This window comes from Rhineura floridana, chromosome 2 (assembly GCF_030035675.1).
Source record: "Rhineura floridana isolate rRhiFlo1 chromosome 2, rRhiFlo1.hap2, whole genome shotgun sequence".
NCBI lineage: Eukaryota > Metazoa > Chordata > Lepidosauria > Squamata > Rhineuridae > Rhineura > Rhineura floridana.
Window position 1 is genome coordinate 207,016,791 of NC_084481.1, and position 19,564 is coordinate 207,036,354.

The 19,564-nt window shown below is 41.9% G+C and overlaps 1 protein-coding gene across 2 annotated transcripts in view; it reads right to left on the minus strand.

Moving 5' to 3' along the window:
- ITPK1 (inositol-tetrakisphosphate 1-kinase) overlaps positions 1–19,564 on the minus strand; it is a 184,168-nt gene that overhangs the window by 14,875 nt on the left and 149,729 nt on the right. The window lies entirely within an intron of this gene.

Genomic DNA, 19,564 nt, shown 5'->3' on the forward strand with positions numbered 1-19,564 from the left:
TAAAGATCTGGCCCGCTGGGCCAAAAAGGTTTGCCACACATGATTTAACGTGATATGCAAACACAGCCATTGTTTTTGCTCCAACAAACTAAAACAAATACTCTTCTGGAAGCTACTTTTCTAGTTATGGAGTGGAAGTCTATTTTTGGCTTTATCTTTGAAAGATGGGCGGCTGTTCCTGAGAGTCACCACAGTGACTGAAAATGCTTTTAAATGCGAAGAAAGAAAATTGTGGCCTGTACAACCAGCTGAAAGAGATGGCCTATAATATGTGACATTACTTCCATAATCTTGCCATTCAGAGCACTCCTCTACAAGGTAACTGAAATGTATCACTATCCCACATATTGCACAGATGTAGTTTCAGATATGGAGCTGACACACCCACAAGTCACATCCTTCAGAAAAGTAAGCAAGGAAGTGGAGTTTTGTTTTATGTTATGTTAGCCCACTCCTCATGCTGAAGGATCCCAGGTTGGGTACAAAATACACAATAAAAATACATACAATCATATAACACACCATAAAACATAAACTCATTAAATACATCAAATTAGGAACAGCAACTAAAACGCAAAGCAGGCTACCTATTACCATGGAGGCAAACAGAGAAGAGCCCACCTCTTTGGAAGATCTTTGTGCATTGGCATGATAAAACTGTTTGGACCCCAAACTGTTTCGCTTTAAAGATAAGCATCGGCACGTTGAATTTGGCCCAGAAGCAGCCAGTGCAATTCTTTCAGAATCAATGTAACGTGATTCAAACAAGCTATACCAATCAACAATCTGGCAGCTGCATTCTGCATTAACTGAAGTTTCTGGATAGTCTTCAAGGGTAGGCCCACATATGACAAATTACAGGCAAAGTAGTCAAAGCTGCATAAAGGGGTCCCACCTAGACCAGGCTGTACACCTAATTCTAAGTGGTAGAGTGATGGGAACAAGATATGGCAGCAATTTTCACCTATTGGGGGTGGGGAATATGTCACTGCTTCCTTGCTCTCTCATTCACCTCTTAACTCTGAAGCTGCCCTGCTTTTTAAAACATCCATGCCTACCTATACAAATGCTATCACCCCACCAAGATACATGGTGTTCTACAGAGTAACATTTTGGGACCTAACCTTATCTCCTGTTATCCTTTTGTGCTGTGCCGATTAGAGCATAAGCCATTATTTTATATCTTACCCTGCTTTGAGTACACTGGCAGAAAGGAAGCATCTAAATACGGTAAATAAACAAAAAATAAAACATTTCATATGTTGAAAGGGACCAAAAGGTCATCATATCCAACCTTCCTTCCCCAAGGTACTTCAAAAACAAAATTCTTCATGGACCAGGCCCCTCACAAATCAGTTAATAACCTAGACCACAGTATGACACAAATCAGAGAGAAGGTGCCCAACACACCAATTTCTCCCAAGCAAAAGAGCTCTAGATGAGGCATGCCACATGCAAGATAAAATGCAATGTCAGAAGCAACCTTAAGGCACTGGGGGCAAAAAAGGAACAGACAAAAGCTCAATGTATGGCTTTTTCTTGCGAAGCAAGGATAAATTAAATTAGGAGCATCTACTTTCAAAACATCTTCGCTGTACTTGATTTACTGACGTTTGCAAAAGGACAGGCAGCACTATCAACTCTTGATCTTATTTGTAAACTAAATTTCAATTTAGATTCAAGTGCAAGCAGATTCTTGATACGCTGGCCTACTTGTATAAACAGTAGAGCATTAAAGAGCTAAAATTCACACAAGAACATGGCTCTGATGCATTTTTTCTTTTCATTGAAGTGGAGCCATGAATTTGAAGCTCTGACATTCTACTAGTCACACAAAATTGCATAGCAAGTGTGGGTGAGTGTTTTGCTCAAATCAGCTGCCAGTGTATAATCAGAATTACCTCATTCAGATATAACACTGAACTATGATTTAGTGTTATGGAACAAGCTTTGGGGCTGTGAACTCCTCCTTTCCTCTCTTGTTCCAATGCAGCCACAAGGAGAAGATATGAAGTTTTTGCTTTTGTTTTAAACTAACCACAGTTACTTATTATATCCAAATCTGGCTAAATGTAGTTAATTTCAAGTATGGCTTAGGAAAACAAGCCAACTGCAAACTATAGTTTACAATCCTGGCTTGTTTCCTTAACAATAGTTAAAATTAACCACAGTTTCATGTTCAGATAGGTTAAGTCAAGGTTCTCTGAAAATGGAAGTTGAAGCTTCCAATCTTCTCCTTGCCGCTGTGCTGGAGGACGTGTGAGGAGGGGCCACATGTGGCTGACCTATAGCTTAGCATGACATCTGACCCAGAGCTACAAGGTGATCAATTTTCCCAATAAAATTAGCCTGATAAATGAAAATATTAAGGGTGGTGGGAGTGGGATGGCATGAACCTTGAGCTCTGATCCTTAGGCCAGAATTGGGAAAACTGGTGGCCCTCCAGTTGTTGTTGGATTACAATTCCCATTATCTCTGTCCACTGACCATGCTGGCTAGGTGCTGATGGGAGACGGACTCCAATAACATCTGATGGGTCACAGACTCCCTATCCCTGCTTTAAGACATTATTTTATTGCAATGCATTTTAGACAGGCAAGCAACTTGTAAAAGCGGAGGTTGACAGACAAACTGACGTTCTAAGGTTGCCTTGCATAAAAAAAACTCTCAAACAAAATCCAGTTTTCCCAGCTTCAAAGCTTTCTTCTCATTGCTGTGATGAAACAGTGCTGGCATCTTAAAGTGACAGTACTGCAATTTTTCCAGTTTCTGCCAGATTAAAGTTCCCTTAACTTTAATTAATCTGAGGACTTGCACAAGAAAAATGGGCATCTCTCTCGCCTTGGCTGACTCCCCATCCATATGTCTGAAGCTCACAAATATCTTGCCATCTACCATGTAAACTGAGAGGTCTGGTTTCATCTTGGTTCTTTCTGCTTGTCTTCCATGAAAACACAAAGGAAAAAACTACGGAAGGCTTGTTACATATTTATTTATTTATTATTTGATTCATATCCCACCATTCCTCCCAGCAGGAGCCCATCACCATCACATATTTTCAGCATCCACTCTGTGCCTGTGCTACTGCCACTTGGACAAATGGGACTTGAGGAGTAGATGCATGTGATGGTCTTCCCACTCTCCACTGATCTCAAGCACAGGTGTAATTAGGGTCAGGGACACATTTCTTTGGAGGAAACAACATATACATCCTTCAGGAAAAGGACTAAAAAATGGGTCAGTAATAAACATTGTCTGCTTATAGACCTGTGAGTGTAGCTCCCAGAGCCTACATCTGATATGTCACTCTTTCAAAGCTTGCCACCAGTTGCATTTTACCCTTTGCAGAATGCTATGGGGAGCCCAAATTAGCCGCAACACGGGGGAATCCCATTTGCACACAGTAAATGGGGAGAAAGTGGAGGGAAAAAGGGGTGAAAAGATTTAAAAGTGAGCCTTGAAATAGAAATTTAATATGACTGGAACATAGGGGAAGGAAGGGGTGAACAACTTCTTTTTGTCAAGGGCCGCATTCCCTTGGAGGCAAGCCATTGGGAGCTGCATGCTGATGATGGGTGGACAAAAGTGTTCTAGATTAAAGACTGTCCTGCTCCAATTTTGCACATGTTCGAGTTCAGATAACTCAGCGTTACCCAACCTTTTTCGACCCAACGCCCCTTTGCAAAATCTTTTTGTGCCCAACGCCCCCCCTAGATTAAGTATATGCCAATGCTTCCTATTCTTCCCTTAACTTCTCTTCACTGCCACAAACAGGGCACAATGATACAGACAGAATTACAACAGCCTGGGCAAATAATGCCTTGTCAGTCAGACACAGTAACGACTTCTTAGACTTAGTGCTACCAAGCCTAGGAGGAAGGCAGAGGGAGGTGCGCGAGTTGCAAGATTTGCAAGCGTCTGCAGCGGCAAGAGACTGCGTACCGCAAAAACCTCCTACTGCAAAGGCGCATGCCACTCCTGCAGGGTCTTGCCAACTGACTCAGACCCCCTCATATGTTGATGAGTTCACAGCTCTGTAGTTCTAGCCTCCAGCTTACATGTCTTGAGAAGGCGAGACGTTTTGAAAACAGCTGCAAAGCAGATAAACATACTTCTCCTCCTCACCCCGACCCTCCAAAAGACCACAGCTTTCTCAGCTTTGAAATGCCTTCTTATCCTGGCTTCTCATTAAATCCTCATAGAAGGAGTGAGGGTATGAGGATATTTAAATTAGGGCGAATCAGAACGTAGGAGAGAAACCTACCTCAAAGAACAGGGCAAAATCAACACCGTAAGGTAATAATAGAACCTCCTCATTTTTTCCACCCGGCCCAAAGAAATCTGTAGGTTACTTACCAGACCAAGCCTACAGTCTCCCCTCTTTTGTCTCTGGGGATATAAGCAGATCATGGGGCCTTTCTCCTACAGCTCAAGAACTCCCGCAGGCAACCCTTGCCTCCATTCCCCCAAACATATCTATAGCCACCATCGATGTTACTGGCAAAATAACCTGCTTTACTCTGAAGTAGCATACATGTGACTTCAGGTACAGTTAAGTAAGCCTGGACTGGCTTGGCTACATCCTACTTATGTTTCAGTACTTTAGCTGTGGTAGGTTAGTGTGGGGCAAAGAATGACGCTGTGCTTCCGCCCTTCTTTCTACTCTGTCTGTGGACGGCAAACTTAAATGCTTCAACCAGACCGCCAAATGTCCCCCTAATGAACCCAAACGCCCCCTAAAGTTTGTAGTGATGCCAACACCCCCCTGAAAGTCTGTAACGCCCCTCAGGGGGCGCTACCACCCACATTGGGAATCGCTCAGATAACTGGTCAGTTGCCTGCTTTGGATGGGGTCGTACTCCCTCTGAAAGAGCAGGTCCGTAGTCTGGGGGTGCTCCTGGATGCATCTTTGTTGCTAAATGCCCAGGTGACCTCCGTGGCTAGGGGTGCCTTTTACCAGCTTCATCTAGTAAGACAGCTTGTGGCTGTTTCTGGACCAGGATAGCCTGACCACTGTGGTCCATGTACTGGTAACCTCCAGGCTGGATTACTATAATGTGCTTTACGTGGGGCTACACTTGAGGTTGGTCCAGCAGCTGCAGTTGGTGCAAAATACTGTGGCTCGACTACTCACTGGGGCAGGGAATTGCCAAAATGTCACCCTGCTGCTGAAAGAATTGCACTGGCTGCACATTAGCTACCAGGCCAAGTTAAAAGTTTTAGTTTTGGTGTTCAAAACCCTATACAGCTTGGGACCAGGATACTTGAAAGATTGTCTTACCCCCTATATACCCAGTCAATCACTGTGCTAAGCAGGTGAGGGCCTCCTGCAGATATCATCTAATCAGGAGGTCCTCTCTGCACAAAATAGGAAATGGACCTTTAATGTTGTGGCACCGATACTTTGGAATTCCCTCCCCTCAAATATTAGACAGGAGCCATCTCTGTTATTTTTTCGGCGCCTACTGAAGACCTTTCTCTTTCAACAAGCCTTTTAACTAGAGGCCTTATCCCAGTCTGCGTCTGTGCTGGAACTGCTTTTTAAAGTTTTTTTAAAAAAAGTTTTAATTTTTTTTAAAGATGTCTTGTTTTAATATGTTTTTAAAGATGTTTTGTTTTATAATGTTTTAAAGTACTTTGTTTTTAGGACATTTAAGATGCCACAGCATCTGATTGTCCTGATGATTGTCCTATACTCTGGACAAGAGGCTAGTGTAAGGTCAGAATATGGAGAAACTGATTGGTTCAGAATCAGAAAAGGTGTGAGACAAGGGTGTATTTTTTCACCCTATTTGTTTAATCTATATGCAGAACATACCATATGGAAAGCAGGATTGGACCAAGATGAAGGAAGTGTGAAAATTGGAGGGAGAAATATCAATAATTTAAGATATGCAGACGATACCATACTACTAGCAGAAACCACTAATGATTTGAAACAAATGCTGATGAAAGTCAAAGAGGAAAGCACAAAAGCAGGACTACAGCTGAACGTCAAAAAGACTAAAGTAATGACAACAGAAGATTTATGTAACTTTACAGTTGACAATGAGGACATCAATTGAGGATTATCAATAACTTGGTACAGTCATTAACCAAAATGGAGACAATAGTCAAGAAATCAGAAGAAGGCTAGGACTGGGGAGGGTAGCTATGAGAGAACTAGAAAAGGTCCTCAAATGCAAAGATGTATCACGGAACACTAAAGTCAGGATCATTCAGAACATGGTATTTCCGATCTCTATGTATGAATGTGAAAGTTGGACAGTGAAAAAAGTGGATAAGAGAAAAATCAACTCATTTGAAATGTGGTGTTGGAGAAGAGCATTGCAGATACCATGGACTGCAAAAAAGACAAATAATTGGGTGTTAGAACAAATTAAACCAGAACTACCATTAGAAGCTAAAATGATGAAACTGAGGTTATCATACTTTGGACACATAATGAGAAGACATGATTCATTAGAAAAGATAATAATGCTGGGAAAAACAGAAGGAAGTAGAAAAAGAGGAAGACCAAACAAGAGATGGATTGATTCCATAAAGGAAGCCACGGACCTTAACTCACAAGATCTGAACAGGGTGGTTTATAACAGATGCTATTGGAGGTTAATGATTCATAGGGTTGCCATAAGTTGTAATCAACTTGAAGGCACCTAACAACAACAAAGCACTTTTAGTGTTTTTGTTTACCGCCATGGGCTCCTTCTGGGAGGAAGGGTGGGATATCCATTATTTAAAAAATAAACAATAAATTTTCATCATGGCTATTTCAGATTAGAATTCCTAGTCCTGTTCAGGTCTACTCAGATATAAACCCCACTGGGTTCAATGGGGTTACTCTCAAATATATAGAGGACTTTTTTGTAGTACTGAGGGGCTCTGCCCCTGCTCGTTCTGCTGTCCAATCTGCTCCACTTGCCGGCCAGGGACATGGACACAGACACACACACACACACAGGGACCTCCAACCTTGACTCCCCCCCCGTCACTCCCAAAGGGGCTCCCCAGGCAGCTGTTGCTGCCCTGTTTAGGCAGCTTACTGGCCTCCTGCCTGCCCAGGCTGCTGTTGCCACTGCCACCACCCGGCCTCAAGCACTTCCCTGCCTCCCACGTTGCTGCTGCTGCCCGCTCACTCACCCCCTTGCTTGCTCGCTCACCCACCTGCCATTCTCACTTCCCTCACTCCTTTGCCTTGCTTGCCTGCCATCCTGCTGCCATGTTCTGCCTCCAGGTGTGACGGCTTACAAAATGTTTTTATAGTTGGATAGATTAGATAGACAACACAGTTGCTGTTCATGAAAGCAAGTCATTTCTGAGTATAATATGCTATACACACAAATGATCAAGACAGGAAAGAAAGAGGAAGGAATGAGTAAGGAGGAAGGAACTCTGATGGGATGGAAGATGGGGACAGGTTCAGAAGGTAGTAGGGGGGCTGCATGATACAAGGATGGGGCCACAGATTGGTGTCTTAAGGAGAACGGTAATATGATCATAGGCACAGGAGAGGGACAAAGAGGATTTAGGGAAGTGGCATTATCAATTTCCCAGAATTGGTGCACTTTTGATCTTTGGTTAGCTTGAAAAGGAAACAGTCACATCAAAGCAGATGATAATGCAAATAGGGGAACTTGGCAGACACCCTCCACTTCCAGTGAACATCCTCAAACTTCTCAAATGCTGACTTGAATCATAGTAAAAACCTACCATGACACCAATTACATTTCACTATCAAGATAAATTATAGCTCTGAGACAGATTTTGTTCTAAATAAACAGCAAAAACATCACTTCAAAACTGGAGTAACTATATATAAGCACATTGGGCCTCACATAGGAACTGGACAGGTATGCCTTCTAATGTGAATTGACAAGGTGGAGCCGCATAACCTGCATACCTTTAATACCAAGTCTAAGGTTGGAAGACATGCAACAAATTAATGAAAAGACTTTGCACATGTGCAGAGTGTGTTTCCTCCAAATTGACTTAATTACAGGGCCTAAGCTCCAGCATTCATATTTTTAAATATAATTTAACCACTTACTATTTGATGGAATTCTCTGTTGTCCTCAAATGACTCTTTGGCAAATTTAACTAAGATACACCACACTTTCTGAAATGGTGGCAGCTAACTTAAAAGCAGAAACAAGCCTGTCTGTAGCTCTCCATTGTTGTTGTTATGTGCCTCCAAGTCGACTACGACTTATGGCGACCCTATGAATCAGCGACCTCCAAGAACATCTGTCATGCACCACCCTGTTCAGATCTTGCATTGAGCAGGTTGGACCCGATGGCCTTATAGGCCCCTTCCAACTCTACTATTCTATGATTCTATGAGGTCTGTGGTTTCCTTTATGGAATCAATCCATCTCTTCTTTAGCCTTCCTCTTTTTCTACTCCCTTCTGTTTTCACCAGCATTATCTTTTCTAGTGAATCATGTCTTCTCATTACGTGTCCAAAGTATGATAACCTCAGTTTCATCATTTTAGCTTCTAGTGATAGTTGTGGTTTAATTTGTGCTAACACCAAATTATTTGTCCTTTTTGCAGTCCATGGTATCCGCAAAGCTCTCCTCCAACAACACATTTCAAAGGAGTTGATTTTTCTCTTATCCGCTTTTTTCACTGTCCAACTTTCACATCCATACATAAAGTGTTGCGCTGTGTGTATTTGTGTGCTTAATTTAGTTTAAAGCAACACCACAGCAGCAGAGTAACAGCAGATGTTGAAAGGTGAGTGTGCCAGTGTGTGCGTGTGTTTGCCTAAGAAAGCAGGCTTTTACCCTGCATCAGCATCACTGAGACTGGAGACTTAGTAAAATAAGAAAAGCTACTTTATTTATAGAAATACATAGTAGATAGAAAGGCATACCTAGTTCTAACTAACTAGCTAAGTTGGAGGCGTAACGCCCAGGTGTGGAAGTTAGCCTCATGCTTGGAGAGAGCAGAGACAAAGGGATGTCTCCTCTCTCCTGGACAGTCGGAGGACAAAGGAATGGAAAGGGCGGAAGGAGGAGGGGCAGGTAAGCTTCCCTAAAGACGTAACAGTCTAGCAACAGAAGGAAGTCAGTCGGAGCATCACAGGTAAAAGGTAAACAAGCCTATCCATCTGGAGGACCCTAGCTCTATCTTCCTTCTGGAGCACAAACAAAAGAACAAAACAGGAGTTGCTCTTGCCCCACTTCCAACATAGAGATAGGAAATACCATGGTCTGAATGATCCTGACTTTAGTGCTCAGTGATACATCTTTGCATTTGAGGATCTTTTCTAGTTCTCTCATAGCTGCCCTCCCCAGGCCTAGCCTTCTTCTGATTTCTTGACTATTGTCTCCATTTTGGTTAATGATTGTGCCAAGGTATTGATAATCCTTGACAAGTTCAATGTCCTCATTGTCAACTGTAAAGTTACATAAATCTTCTGTTGTCATTACTTTAGTCTTTTTGACGTTCAGCTGTAGTCCTGCTTTTGTGCTTTCCTCTTTAACTTTCATCAGCATTCGTTTCAAGTCATTACTGGTTTCTGCTACTAGTATGGTATCGTCTGCATATCTTAAATTATTGATATTTCTTCCTCCAATTTTCACACCTCCTTCATCTTGGTCCAATCATGCTTTCCATATGATATGTTCTGCGTATAGATTAAATAAATAGGGTGATAAAATACACCCCTGTCTCACACCCTTTCCGATGGGGAACCATTTTCACACCTCCTTCATCTTGGTCCAATCCTGCTTTCTGTATGGTATGCCTAGGACCTGTTAGCGTAAGGAGAAATCCATTGGCTTTTGAAATATGAAAGTGTCAGTCTACAGAGGGAAAGAATCTGATAACAGATTTCACTGTTCCATTTCGTCCCCATGAAAAAAATAACCCGAGACCCAGTTATGTCATACTAATCCATGGCTCAAGTAAACAACCACCTGTCCAACCCCCTCCTTTCCACAAAGGCTGTATCGCAAAATCTTAGCTACATACCAGCATTAGATAGCTTCTGTCGTTTCTTAGTAAAGCAAAGGCTTCCAGGAGATAACCAACAGAAAAAAATCAATAACAAATGTGAAATGGGCAGATCAGAATTGGGCAGCAAGGTGCGGTTTCTTGCCTGGTTTTGTATTTGTACAGATAATTATTTCCCATGCTGCAATACAAACAACTCCCCCATTAGATTACTATGGTACTGGCTCTAGCTCAGCATTAGTAGATTGGTAATTGCTCAGCTGATGTGGAGGTGGGAAAATATTTGCTGTGGGGAGGAAGTCTCAGTTCCCTGAATGTTTTTAAAGTAATAATAAAATCAGCATATTTAAAACTGCTCTAAAACACAATTCCATTGGAAGGCATAAGAAAACTTTCTAAAGACATAAATTGAAAATTCTCTACATGTCCAAGGCTGCATGGAATGAAAAGATTTGAAGGATCTTTATTAACTGCTACAAGAAACAATTAAGTTAAAATAGACTCTACTAGAAAGGATATTGTTATGGATTTGGGGTTGAGATGGATAATTTCTATGAGTCCCCTTCCAGCCTCTGATTTGGAGACTTGGGCCTGGGGGTGAGAAACCCACTCTGCTGGTCAGATGAGTTTCTTTTGTTAATCTAGTAGAGTGGCCAGGTGGGTTAATGGGTCTATCAGGTGCCCATCAAATGGTAAATGGGCCAGGGAGATCCTTTTGTCATTGAAACTCTTCAGGAGAGCCTTCCCCCCCCTCCTGGGGCCTAGGAGAGGCTTGTGTTTTTAGTTGTGTCTGAGAAAGGCTAGAAACTGGAGGCAGGCAGAGAGACTGGCTCTCTGCACCATAGCTTTGGGGTGCCTCCTGTAACCCTGATGGAAAAGCTGGATATTGGACTGCTGATGCCTTGAACCCCTCCATCCTCAGGTTGGAATGTGTGTAAATAAATAAACCATATTTCATAAAGACACCACAGTCTCCACTGACCCTCTTCCCAAGGAAACCAAACCCTGGGCGAGCTCAGGGACCCCTGTAAATCTCACTGCTCGGAGATTGGGGTGGAGCAACAGTATATTAGGGAGAACAGAGATCTACCAAGAATAGACAGAAAAGAAAGTATAAGGACAACCTAAGGGCCCTAACAAAGAAAGAACATGGCTAGATCAGATCAAAATCCATCGAGTCCAGAATTTATCTCCAGCAGTTGCCAGCCACATGCCTCATGAAGTTTATAAGCAGGCTCTCGTCAAATGTGGCTTCCCCTCCAAGGGCTATTACAATGGCAGTATCTGTTAGGGAAACTACATTTCCCAAGGGCCACTGGGGCTTTTCCTCCTGGCATGTTACCAGCACACACTGAAGGGGAAATGTAGAGAGATTAGGTCTCCCTATTTCTGTCTGTGTCTTTCTTTATATGTCTTACTTAAAAGGGAAGCAGAGAGGGGGTTGATGGGTGAATGGGAGAGAGAAATTTCTTCCAGACTGGTTTTGGAAAAAAACCAAATATTTTCCAATCCAACCTGATGGCAAGTGAGGGGAAGTAACCAAATCTCTAGCAGCAGTGAAATCTGTGATGTATTTATGTTTATGAAGTACCACCTTCTTTTGCCCATCTAAATGTATTGCCAATCAAACTTCGCTATGGTCCTGATTTCAGAGAAGAGGAAAAAAATTGCTTTCATTCAATCTTGAGACCTAGTATTCAATCCAGTAGTTGCATGAGATTTGAACTCATTGATGCTTACGTTAGAGCATTCAAAGTTAGGATTGCCCTGCTGGAACGCTGCTTCAACAGGGTTGCCCCACCCACCTGTCAAAGTTGGCCCACAGGGTGGCAGCAAAATATGAGTTGGGGGGGTTAGACCTGGCTATGCGTCCCTCCAACCCAGTTTAGACCGGGCTAAGCCTCCCCCATTAGTGATGCCAAGGCCTTCCACCTGGCTAAGCCTCCCTGCATTTCCCCTACCCTCTTTAGAACTGGCTAAGCCTCCCCTCTGCACAAGTAGGAGGGAGGCACAGGCAGATGGGCCAGGCAAGTCACAGGGAAAACTCATGACTGATGTGTTAAAGACCTATGACTCATGGCATCCATTTTTCAAAAGAAATCTAGCACAATTGGTTTTTTCTTTTCCTTTTCTTTTTTTGGTAGAATGGTGGAGACAAGTAGTTTTGCAAGACTAATTCATATCCATCCCCACTGTATGACTTACGCCCATCCGTTTTTATCAGTTTTACACCATTACAATGATATACATTTCTATATCATGAAGCCTTTGTGTGAATTAAGAAAAAAAGTTTTACTATTAAACCACCAGGATAACAAAACCTTGTCACTATAGCACAGCAACAATGTCTTGGAAGCTTTGGACTGCCAGCTATGCACTGCAGTTGGCATCTGTGTTAACATCAATTTTTTTAAAAAAACACCAACAGACACTAAAAGCTACACACCAATACTGCCACTAACCCAATATGTGACTTCTATGCAGGACAGATTGGAAAGCTTTCAGCCACTGCCATACAAATGGTAATTTCATTGAACCAATTCGTTTTCAGCTCTGCTGGAGGAAAATACAATGGTGCCCATCTTGGAGAGAGTACTTTTAAAATCTGTTTTGCATATCCCTTACCTTTGGAGATCAACATTTCCCACCAGAGCAGCACAGTGGGAAAAGGTCAGACTGGAAAACCGAGGGCTTGAATTCCACTGAAGGGAAACAAGCCACCTCTTTCATGAAAAGATGTTAACAACAAGGCCCTTTCAACTAGTGCCTGGTCCAACAATGAGCTCAAGGGACAGTACAATACCTGCTACAAGTTGAGAGGTTTCCTTTAAACGCAACACACATGCAAAGCCCTCATGTTTCACAAACTGTTCAAGACAGACTTGCAACCAACAGCATGGCATAATTAGCAGTTTGCGCTCAAGAGCTTCCCAGAAAACACATAAAGGAAGGCTTTTTTGAATAACGAAATCCCTTGATCTTTTTGGAGCAATACCTGTATTTAATGGGATTCCACTAAATTCAAGGGGAGCAGGACTTAGTATGATGGTTTTATGAACTCATACTATACACACTAATTCATTTCAACTAAATTGTAGGAACCTAGAAAGCTGCTTTATACCAGTTTAACCGGCAGTAACTCACAATAGTGGTTGGACTGCTTATGGGGAGAGATGGCTGACAGCATGCGACACCTCTGCTAAAACATCCGCACCGGCTGCCCATGTGCTACTGGGCCAGGATCGAAGCTCTTGTGTTAATATATAAAGCCCTGAGCAACTTGGCTTCAGGATACCTTAAGGACAACTTGAGCCCTTATATCCCTGTTTGACATCTGGTATCATCTAGAGGAGTGCTGTCGGTTGTCCCGTGTTAAAGAGGCCCAACTGGCCTCAGCTAGACGTCAGGTGTTTAATGCCACTGGTCTCATGCTAAGGAATGTTCTTCAAACAGAGATTTGGCAGCACACTACCTGTTAACTTTCAAGCATCTTTGAAGATATTTTTATGCTGACAAGCCTATTCAGTTTAATTTTTTTTAAGATGAACTGGCCATTTTTATTTTGTATTGTTTTTCTGGTATTTTATGTTTTATTGTATTTATATATATTGTTGTACACTGCCTTGATACTTCACATGAAATGGCAGTGTATAAGTATTGTATAAATAAATAGGATACACTACAACAATTAAGATGCCCAGGGAAACAAATATCGTTTGATCCGGCAGGGAAGGGTAACAGATTCAGCACCAATTGTACTTCTGTAAGGAGGATGTTCCACAGTCGGGGTGCCACAATCGAGAGGGCTCTTTCCTCATTGACATGGCATAAGTAGAAGGTATGACCAGCCTCTGGCACAAGCCATGATTCTATAGACGTTTACTAATTTACAGTCTTTGGTGTAAATGACGGGCATGGAGAAAAAGTAATGGGGGTCAGTGTTGCTTTATTGGCTTGCACAAGTCCCCAGCTGCAAAGTTATGAGAAAACTTATGTATGGAATTTTACTCTGATATTTGTATGTTAGGAAATCATCTCAGGAATTAAGAAAAACAAAACCCTCAATATGCAGTAACAGTCCTAGCGCTCTCCTTCACACTGGAGTTCGCTTCATGACAGTTTAATTCATCTGAATTTATGTTGATCTAACAAGAGAATCTGAACTGCAATATAAGGTAAATCAAAGAAAGAGCTGACATTCTGGCTGCTTTTCAGGGAAGAAACACAGCTTAATTCAACAATCTAGACATTTCTCACCATAGCCCAGCACAGCTTGTATAAAATAGGATTTGATTTATTAGACAATCTATTTCCTTTCTTTGAGCTATTTAGTATCCCTTTCTAGACTTCAGGGTTTTTTTTCTATTCAACTGTTTACAGACTCAAATTTACTTTGAAAAAAGTTTGGCTACATAAAACTGAAGACATCTCCCAACATTACCAAAATGGGGTTCCTTGCCTATATATCCAGAATATTAGCGTAACTGTTTTGTGTATTATTCTCTCTTATTACAACACCAGAACAGGCTTAAAATTATAGCTGGGGTGGTGGTAGAGGAAGAAGAGACCAGCAAAATGATGCCATTAGCACCTTATACAGGAGTAGGGAACCTCCAGTCATGGCCCTTCAGGAGGGGTCCCATTTGCCCCCCCAAACCATGCCCACCCACTGATGTCACTAGTGATGTCAGCAGATGGACAGGAGGACAGGATTTAATCCTGTGCTGGCTGCACAATCCTGTTCACAGAAGGGAACCGGATCACGCAGTGAAAGCAGTAGGATTTAATTTCTACTCACCAACTGAGTGGGAATTAAAGCTCTGTGCAAAACCACCCTTTGAAGCAGGTTGTGCATGTGTGCAAGCTCCTTCAAATATGCTTTTGCTAAGGCTTTAAGACAGCTCCTGCACTCCTGTTTGCTCAAATGGGAGGAGGGCAGTCTTAAAGCCTTTCCTTCTCTCCCTTTGGATGGTGCAGGACAGAAGAGAAGGAAGCCTGTGGGGCTCCCAATGGCCAGCACCAGGTACTAGCTTCCTTCTTTCCCTTCCAAAGACACAATGGCAGGGGGTAGGAGGCCAGCACTTGCTGCTGGCACTTGGGATTTTGACAGGTGGGCAGGGTTGTCTGTCTGTCAATCTAGTGATGTCATAATTATGTCACAAAATCCCACTTGTCAAATTTGGCCCACAAGGGCAATCCTAATAAAGATTTGGCCCATGGAGCCAAAAAGGTTTTCCACCCCTGATGTAATAGCTGCTATGCCATAATACTAAGAAAAAAAGAGGGGGAACCCCAGCATGTCAAAAAAGGGAAATTCCAAATTTATATTTTTTTCTTTATTGATTTCTATAAAAGAGAATAAATTTATTTCACATACCCAACACGTTTCAACCCTACACAAGGGCTTTCATCAGGGGCTATGAACAAATAGAACAAATAGCCCCTGATGAAAGCCCTTGTGTAGGGTTGAAGCGCGTTGGGTATGTGAAAGAAATTTATTCTCTTTTATAGAAATCAATAAAGAAAAACATATAAATTTGGAATTTCCCTTTTTTGACATGCTGGGGTTCCCCCTCTTTTTTTCTTATTATCTACGAATGTCCACACCTCGTATTTTTTGAATGCCATAATACTACACTGAAACAAAGGGGAGGCATTTTTTCAAGTTGTGAATTATATGCTAAAAGTTTGGTGTAGGATTATTTGTTGATATTATTTTATTTTATTTATTTAACAAAATTTAAATATTGCAGAACAAAGAACATAGTAAATAAGGCATAACTCCTAAGGCCTAATTGTCACTGATGTTTAAATGTGTCCCTGAGCTGTTCCACTTCAGATTGCAGGTGATTGTTCATATGACTGAGCATTCCACTACACAAAATGAATGAATTCCTCAGTGTAGGAAAATAACTTACCAGATAAAAAGTTTAGCCTTCTTCCTGACATGATTTGTTTCTTTGGCCCCATCTATGCACTATGCACTTAAAACAGCATCATATCACTTTGAACAGCCATCCTGAGAAGCATAGCTTATTACAGGTGCTGAGAGTTAGGAGACCCCTATTCCCCTCACAGAACTACAATTCCCAGAGTGGTTTAACAATCAATTCCTCTTCCTTGGGAACTCTGGGAATTGTAGCTGTCTGAGGTGAATAGGAATCTCCTAACGACTCTCAGCACTCTTAACAAACTACAGCTCCCAGGATTCTTTGTGAGATGCCATGACTGTTTAAAGTGGTATGATACTGCTTTAAATGTGTAGTACAGATGGGGCTTTCATGTAGGGATATTTATTTATTTATTCATTCATTCATTCTGAGGAGAATTCATTTATGTGAGCCTGGTGTGGAACAGTCTGGTGTGGAACAGTCTACACACATGGTTGATTTCCTCAGTGAGGCTTGGATGCAAATAAAAGATGCATATTCCAGTGAAATTTAATGGAGGGGGATTGTTTGTTTTGTTTATGCTATTTATTAGCTTACTTACTAACTATATTTGTATGGCCACCCAACAACATATGTCCCCTGAATAACTCATAAAAATTAAGCAATGGAGTACAAAGGTTTTAAACATATATTTTAATTTGACAAACACTTTGTTAATAATTTAACACTCACTCACTCGGTATTTTGGGGTTTGAGTAGGTGCCCAATTAACAGATCCCAACTGCTTGAGATTATTTGTAAAAATTAATCCTTGGGGGGGGGTGGTTACTCTCCTAATATGCTTGGAATAAAAAATTAGATACTTTGTTCTACAGAGTGGCTGTTTTGTTTCTCTTTTCTTTGGACACTTAAAAGCTGTTTGGTCCTTCCTGTTGTCTTGACTGACTCAACCAGTGCCATATAACTTGATCTATTTTCCAATAGAGGAAAAAACATTTTTTGTTTTTTATTTATTTATATAATTGGAAGTCACAGTTAAGGCCGGTAACACAACTCTGTATGCCATTTTTTTCTTGATGATACATGGTTAGAACAAAGGATGACTTGAGCATAAGAAGAGTCCTGCTTGGGTCAGACCAAAAGGTCCATCTAGTCCAGCATTCTCTTCTCATAGTGGCCAACCTGATTCTTATGGAAAACCTACAAACAGAAGTAGAGTTCAAGAGCACTCTCCCCACTTGTGATTCCCAGAAACTGGTATCCAGAGGCACACTGCCCCTGACCCTGGAGACAGAGCACAGCCATCATGGATAGTAAATCCTTATTCTCCATGAATTTGTTTGATCCTCTTGTTTGGTCCAATCTGGTGGCCATCACTGCTTCTTGTGAGAGCAAATCCCATAGTTTAACTATGTGCTGTGTGAACAGGCTATGGAATTTGCTACCACAAGATGTGGATGACTTTGAAAGAGGGCACCAGATAATACAGCCAATTTCTGTACCACACATGCTTGGATATTATTGAAAGGGGGTAGACTACATTATTTATTTCATCTATATACTGCCTTTAATTGAAAATATCAAAGTTTTTTGCAATATAATAAAACAGTGCTATAAAATATAATAAATATACAGCTATAACATCCACACATTGAGATAAATGGGTAGTAAAACACCAGCGGCCCAGGCATGCCTGGACAAATAGGGAGATTTTTGGAAATCCACAGACCAAAACAGTTGGTGCCTCCAAGGAGAGATCATTCCACAAGATGGGTGCTGCCACAGAGAACAACCTCCGCGCAGTAGTCATGAGATGGACTTCCACAGGACATGGCACAACCGGAAGGGCGTCCTTTGATGATCAAAGTGGGAGGCTAGGTGTTCTCTCAGATAACCTTGTCCCAAGCTGTTTATTATTTATTTATTCTCATGACAGAAACCCAAGGCGACTTACATATGGTTCCAAGGCAATCTCTCATCCAGGCACTGACCAGACTTGACTCTGCTTAGCTTCATACGGCCTCATATGCCTTCAGACCATAGCCTGGGAAAAGTCATAAAGTTTATGGGGGAGTGTTCTTGTGCTTATGTCCTGCTTGTGGGCTTCCCATAGGCAGCTGTAAGAACAGGATGCTGGACTGTATGGGCCATTGGCCTGATCCAGCTGGCTCTTCTTATATTCTAAATTCAAATTGCATTGGGGGGGGGGAGAAATCACATGTTTAAAACCTCACCTGGCCACAAAGCACTCACTGTCAGCAGAGAACTGACCTTGCTGATGTGCTAGTTTTCTAGGGAGCCTTCAAAACATGCTACAGTCAGGGAGCAGTCTTTCTCACCATCTGTTTTCAACTGGAGATGCCAGGGATTGAAACTAGACCTTCTGCAAGCAAAGCATGTGATCTACCATGGAGCTAAGGCCCCTACACACATCTGGATTCAAATCCCAGGGCAAAAGTAGTATTTCCCCCTCAAACATGTTTATTCATATGCAAATATATGCAGATTTAATCAATTAGATGGGTTGGGTTTTAATCAGGTGACAGCCCTAATCTATATGCATCCTGAAGCTTGTTTGGGAATAAAAAAAGAGTAGTCAGCTCTCCCCTCCCTGCTGCTCTAAATCCTATGTAATAGGATGCATTTATTCCCAGGCAATCATTTTGTCATTGTTGAAAGAACATCCTGTCCCCAAGCACCTGTTTCTTCAGTCTCCATGAATAATGAATTTGCTGCAAATGCTTACTAGTTTCTTTAATGTACCCAAACTGTTTCAACATGAGATCCCTCTTTCTTATTCCTCCTTTGCTTCAGTGGTTTATTTCTGCTTAACATGAGTATGATTAAGAGTTTCACTTTCTATACAGAAAATGAGATACTTTTTGCAAAAAAAATAATAATTTTCAGCTAGGTTGCCAGGTCAGAAGCATCCCAAACCCTGAGATTTCAGGTGTGGGCCCGAGTGATGTCACAAGGGCAGGCCCGAGTGACGTCATTAAGCATGATACATTAAGCATCAACCACAGTTGCTTGGAGCATATAATTCAAATAAAAACATTTCTCTGATTGGAAATTAAGATAGAATCTTAGCTAAAAGGTGGAGCCTTGGTAGGGAACATTTAATATAGCCAGCTCGCTTCTGGCAATAAGGGTTTCAGTGCCCTCAGTCACCAGGCCAGTCACCAGAAGGCCACTGTAGGAAAAAAGGAGCCTAGTGTTGTGGAGATGTTAGATGGGAGCACTCAGGAGTATAGATGGATGCCACCGAAGGCTGCAATTCTAAACACACTTACTAAGGGGCTAAGCCTCATAGAACTCAATAGGACTTACTCCTGAGTAGATATGGTTTGGATTGTGCTGTTGCTAAAGCTTGACTAGGGATCCTCTGCAAAGATATCCATATCCAAGCAGGGCTGGCAACCCCCTGCCTGGAATGCCCTGCCCCTACCTTTTAACATGGCTGCTTCAAACTTCTTTACAGATTTGACCTGTCACTTCAGAAAGGCTTGAGAAATGAGTGAGAGTAAAGATTTTCTACCCTTTTCTGTCTACCCTGTGGGCTGCTATAAACTCACTTTCACAATTCCAGTGAGTAATAACTGACAGAGAGAAAACACACATGGTTTGGTCTACCTTCACAGGCAGCAGCTTGGGAACAACAACAATTGCAGCCACACTTCCCACTTTGTGAATTCTCTTTTACCATTATTGAG